Genomic DNA, 6246 nt, shown 5'->3' with positions numbered 1-6246 from the left:
CAACGGTGAGACAATCGAAGACATTTTCAGATTGATTTGATCATACTCGGTTTTAAATAAACATTTTCCGTACAAATTTGTATTTCTCCAACGATCTGGTTCTTTAGAGATTTTACAACATTTTTCATTCTTGGAAATTGTGTCCATGCATGATGCTGCACATGCACCGTCAATTTGAGAAAACCTTATCTCAGAATAGATGTCATCATCTCGGTATTGACGTTCTGGAGTGAGTACAGAAAGGTCAAAGTGTCCTTCTGGCAGATCCAAGTTTCTACCTGTAAAAGATACATACACTTGTGGTCTTGTACACCGACCATGCATCCACTTGAATATGAAACCTACATAAAACTTAAATAAATATAAAGTTGACTTTGCCTTTCTTGTCTTGAAGAAAACATTAACGCACTGGCTAATATTCAGAATAACTCATAGGAATAACAGGAAAAACACATCTAAATAGGCACAATATATACAAATTTACATAAAAAGCTTGAAAAGTCAGATGGGAATGGTTAAACGGATTTAAGGAGTAAAGATTGATTTTCATTAAGGCTTTCATCAAATTCAGTGAAAACAGTGCTAGATAGGATTATATATGTTGTTCGAAAATTACTTGAGATAAACAAAGACAACTCTGAAGGATCAAACTAATATATGCATCTGGAGAAATTCAGAAGTTTGTAAAAAATATAATAAGGTTATAGGAAAACAAATCTCAGATTTTTTTGCCGAGGAGATTTTATTCAACTGATTTAGAATTCAGATTGTGCTAGTACTGTTTATGTGCCATAAAGAAAAAATATCATATAAAGCTTTAAGCTACTTACAAATAAGACTTAAAGAAAATTAAAGATATTTTGCTTTGGTGCAATACTGAAACTTTACATAATTTATTTACCTATTATAAGAAAAAATAATAATAAAGTAAACAACCCAGCATCGTCTCAAACCACGGCATAATTTTCAAGTGGCTAAAAGCTTGTCAATATATTGACCACTGCAAGTAGAGCATGTTCGAAAATTGACCTTGTTTTCCATACCTAATTAATGGACCAATGTTTGCTCACCGGGTTGTCTAGGAGATCTGTTTTTTTTCCCAATGATGAAAAAGAGGACCAGGCGGGCATTGGCAGAGGATGCTTACTCCACCATGGCTCTTGATCCCTTCTCTTATGTTTGAATATTCGTGTTTTCTCTGTTTTCAGTTTGTATTCAAATTTGTGTAATGGACTTCGAGCTTAAATACTGTCCGTTATCTCCATATTTTGTTTCTATATATGTTAAAGCCCTTGTATAAAGTCAATTTTTTTTCGTTAAGTAAAACTCATCGTCGGAAACCCACGACTGATTACGCCTCGATCCTCTCTCCATAACGAAGTGTAATCAGCCATGGGTTTCCGACGATGAGTGAAACTTAACACTGCATTAAAAAGACATAATTTTTCAAGATTTTGAATGTTTTAGCAAACAAGAAATCAAATTTAGAAATAAACCATATCCAAACTAGGACCATTATTTAAAATAATGACATACCTGCCCCTGTGCTTGAAGTCAAAATCCTTCTAATTCTTTTAGGATGTTTCATCCTGAGTTTCGAGCTAAAACAATAAAAGAAAATAAAATCTGCTTTTATGAAGATAGAAATATTACGATAAGGATACAAAACAGAGGTTCTTTTTCACAAAAATCATGAACATTATTGTGTAGGTAATGTTAATACAGTAAAATGAATAAGATTAGGACAGAGATTACTAAGACTGTTTACAAAAAGATTTGTAAGCATTATAAAAATAGGCAAATAAAATATATGGAGATAACGAACAGTATTCAGGATCAAAAGTCCATAAAACAATGCAAAATAAGAGCGGAGCAAACACGGACCTCCACGACATCAGACATGGGATGAGGTCCTTAATGTTTTAACAATTAATTAATCACACATATGCTTTTACATTTTAAACCATCACTGTATCTAATCTTTCTATCATATGTCTTAAACGACTTTGCAAATATTTATTGCATCTCTTCAACCTTCGACAAGAGAAGACAATTAATTCACTTTTTAAAACGTATAACTAGTGATTACAATTGCATAATTCAAGATTTGAGCTTCTGGCTTACCGAGATCGGAAGTAAAGTAGACATCCAATTAGAATGAGTGTTACGAGAGATCCAATTAGTGAGCAGCTTACAGCGATCCAGGTATGTGTGTCATAGTTAACATATAGATCCTGGCGTCGTGCTGGATACAGACTGGAAGTCAACTTGGTTTGCAGAACTGTGGTTTTATTCATCCATTTAGAAGCTGTAACTGTTGTCTTAATGGCAAAAATCTTGTTTTGCAGATGTGAATGGTTATTCGTATTCTCAGAAACAGCTGTTTGATGCTTCACGTCTGGTGTAATCCTAGACCAATCGCTGCTGTTTTCTGAATGAGAAAAATTAAAGCAAAATTATGAAATGAATACCGTAGATCTAGAAATTTTTACATCGATTTTATTTTGCGAATCTGGGTCAAAATGCTATTGATTAATTTCTGTGTTTCAAAATTTTGCGAATGACCACTACTTTGTTTACATTTTCTTGTTGTTGTATTATTTTTAAGAAAAACATTTTTGCGAATGCAATGAACTGGCAAATTTGCTAAAAATTTATCTACAGCAAAAATATCCAGATTTACGGTATAATATTAATTTATTCCATAAAATATTTTTTTCATTTAAAAAAGGCTGGACAGTTAAAGGCTGGACACTTGAAGGGTGACCAACAAACATTTGAGATATTGCGACAAACACTTTCTAAAAGAATTTAACTCTGATAAGTTTATAAATATGTCTTATATTTTTTTTAAAAAAAGAGTTGAAATTTTGTTTAATTTTCTTTTCTTCATCTCAAAGTTTTCAAAATCGTTATTTGTCTGAATAACTGTGTTACCTGTAGTAGTACATCCAGCAACATGATTACAGTCGGCGTCAGGACACTCACAGACAGACAGACACAACCGTCCGTAATATCCAGGCGGACATGTCAACTTACAGTTTGAACCAATAGATCCAGCTGGACATTCTGGTTAAAAAAGAATGGTTAAGATCAAAGTTATCTTTCACCTCCAATTATTTGCAAAACTGTGTAAATACTTTATCTAATAAATTTCAAGTTCTTTTATATTGTGTTGTTGTTGATATTATTTCGAAATAATATATATATATCATTTTACAAACATGTCAAATAAATTAATTTTCTAAAGAAAATTGTATCAAAAACTCATTTGCATAATCAGTAAGTTTAGTTAAAGTTTACACAGATACACTTTATAAACACGAGTAACGTCACTTTTTAATATATAGAAAACTAACTGTAAAATATACATTTTTTTCACAATTCCCAAATGTATACCTGAAATGAAGCTTTCAAACTTTTTTCCCCAAAACGATCCAGTATTTGAAGCTCCCTTACTAGAAAGACTCATTTAGTATGATGTCAATTATAACAGATCGGCAATCAATGTTGCAAGTGTATATATGTTTTATACTAATCATAATAGATTAGTTAACTCTACAATTTCAATGTGTCTTTGAATTATTTCGTATTTATGATTTATATATTACCATTACAAATTTTATTTATTGGTAAGCCAAAAATTATTTTATTTATTACAGAGAAATTATTCTTCAATTTTTTTAACTTGTAATCCATTCCTTTGAATTACTAGTACTAGTTTAAAACAAACATACATTTTGAGAATAGATATTTAAATCAATAAAGTTATTGATATTTTATTTTTTTTCTATTTTCCAGCTTAAAAGAAAATAAAAAAAAATTATACGTACCAGAACATTCTTTAGTCTTGTTGTTTAGATACTCGTTATAGCAGCACTCAGTTCCCTCTCTTCAAAAAAAAAAAAAAAAAAAAAAATATATATATATATATATATATATATCAATTTTTCAACAAAAGATAAATATTGCATAGTAAAAAAAACCCTTTAAAATCCTTTTGGTTTAAAATCAAATCATATTACCTATTACAAGCTTTTACAGTCCTCATAGCTATAGAAATGTGTGAAATTTTCATACATCTGTTTATATGTAAACAGTAAGGAATAGAGAATTGATTGTATACACTCACTGAACGGAAAACAATTCTGAAACAAATTTACCTAGTTCAAAATATTAATTGCATTCTAAAGTGGTAATAAATATGTTTATTACATATAAATAAATGCAGGAATGCAATACGTCGTGATAGCCTTATCAGCCCTGGAGGTCGGGTATAGTTGGGCGGGACAATATCACATCCTGCTCACTCCTCCATGGCACCTGATCCCACCTCTGATGTTTCGGAGGTCCGTGTTTGCTCTGCTCTTATTTTGTATATTTGTTTAATGGACGTTGAGATTGAATACTGTTCGTTATTTCCATATCCTTAATAAATTCCTTAAGAAAACAGTAATTTTTTTCCCCCTAAAGTTTATGTATACTGTATTTTATTATTATTACTATGAGTATAACTATAAGTATGTTATAAAATAAAGAAAAAACCAAATCACCGTTTTTCATGTTACATCCTGTATTAGCCCTCGACCAATATCAACCCTCTGACCTTCGGTCTTCTGGCTGTTATTGATGTCTCGGGATGATACAGAATGGGATATGGACAAGAGTATTTATCATTATTTTTACAAAATACTTCTAGAATTCCTAGTCTTCCATTTTTGTGTCCTTAAAAATGTTTATTTTATCACATCATAATTTCTTTTCAGCATGATTGTAAAAAAAACTTATATGCAAAGTTCACTGACAAAAAATAGATAATATTGTGATGAAATTTCTGTTCAAATTATTCACTCGTAACAAAGTGTGCCATATTCAATGCGGAGTATAAATACAGATTCAAATTATAAGAACTTTGGGATTCTCTGATTTTCCATCTCTTTTTAAATTCTTGAGGAGAGATTCGAATTGAGGTACCACATTGTGACCATGCTCAAAATTCCAACTTAGCATTACATTAAGTAAATGCAGTCCCTTAAACATTATAGTTGTGGAATCAGGTGTTTTGGAAATGTTAGCGTCTCATGTCTATCAGTAATACCTGCTGTTACCCGTTGTCAAAATGATCCGTAGATCAGTTGCTGTAAAATAATGACCTAATACTAGTAATTGTTATGCCCTCGTAAAGAAGTTTCTGGGTAAATATTTTTTGTCATGTCCGTCCGTCTTTCTAACTGTCTGTCTCTCTGTCTGTCTGTTTAGCTGTTTGTTCGCAAAAACTTTAACCTTGCCCATAACTTTTGATTTCGTGGTGCCATGACTTTCATATTTCACATGTGTATTCCTTGTGACAAGACCCTTCTTAGGGTACCACTATATTTGACATTTTGACCTTGACTTTGGCCCACTTTTACACAAAAATTCCAAACTTTTACTTTGGCCATGTCTTTTGAACAGTATGAACCAGTACATTTATACTTCACATATTATTCTTTGTTAAAAGACCCATCATTGGATACCAACAACCTTGACCGTTTGACCTTGGAGTTTTCCGTACTTGTGAAAAAACTTGAACCTTGGCAATAACATTTTAACGGTAAGGGATATAATTTTCATACTTCACATAATATGTAATTCTTGTGAAAAGATCGATCCTTTATTGGATATCAAGAACTTTTACCCTTTGATCATGACCTTCGAGTTTGACCTACTTTTTGAAACCAATCATGACCATAACTTTTAAAGAGTTAAGGCTAAGGCTTTCATACTTCACATATTCGATCCTTGTGACAAGACCTTTCATTTGATAGCTAGACCTTTGACCATGACCTTGGAGTTTGACCTACTTTTTAAAATTTTAACATAAGCCATAATTTCTGAACTGTTAGGGCTAGAGCTTCCATACTTTACATATGTAGTTTTTGTGGCAAGACCTTTTATTGGATACCAATGACCTTGACCTTGAAGATTTTTGTACTGATGAAATTTTTTTAACCTTGACCTACTTTCATATTTCATAACTGTAATTCCAATGAGAAAACCCTAGTACTCTTGGAACCAATACATTAACTTTGCATTTAACATGTTAAAGAAAAGTTTAATCTTTGCTATATTGCTATATTGCATGTTTCACAAACACCTTGTTTTGTAATGAAAACGTAGGCAGTGTTCAACCAAACTGACATGTTGAATTTCCAAACAAAGATTTTGTGTCGACAGTGAGCAGAGACTTTGATTTTAACGTATTAT

The 6246-nt window shown here is 31.6% G+C and overlaps 1 long non-coding RNA gene across 1 annotated transcript; it reads right to left on the bottom strand.

Moving 5' to 3' along the window:
- Positions 1-2855: 2855 nt before the first annotated feature.
- On the bottom strand, positions 2856-3884 carry LOC134252624 (uncharacterized). The gene is made up of 2 exons (XR_009988997.1): positions 3834-3884; positions 2856-3069 (listed from the first exon to the last, which is right to left on the bottom strand). It is a non-coding gene; the product is annotated as an uncharacterized LOC134252624 (long non-coding RNA).
- Positions 3885-6246: the final 2362 nt, after the last annotated feature.

Source organism: Saccostrea cucullata, unplaced genomic scaffold (genome assembly GCF_032062105.1).
Source record: "Saccostrea cucullata isolate Sc308-1 unplaced genomic scaffold, CSIRO_AGI_Scuc_v1 ctg5354, whole genome shotgun sequence".
In the NCBI taxonomy this organism is placed as follows: domain Eukaryota; kingdom Metazoa; phylum Mollusca; class Bivalvia; order Ostreida; family Ostreidae; genus Saccostrea; species Saccostrea cuccullata.
The sequence above is the reverse complement of the archived record's forward strand: the minus strand, read 5'-3'. Positions and strand labels throughout refer to the sequence as shown.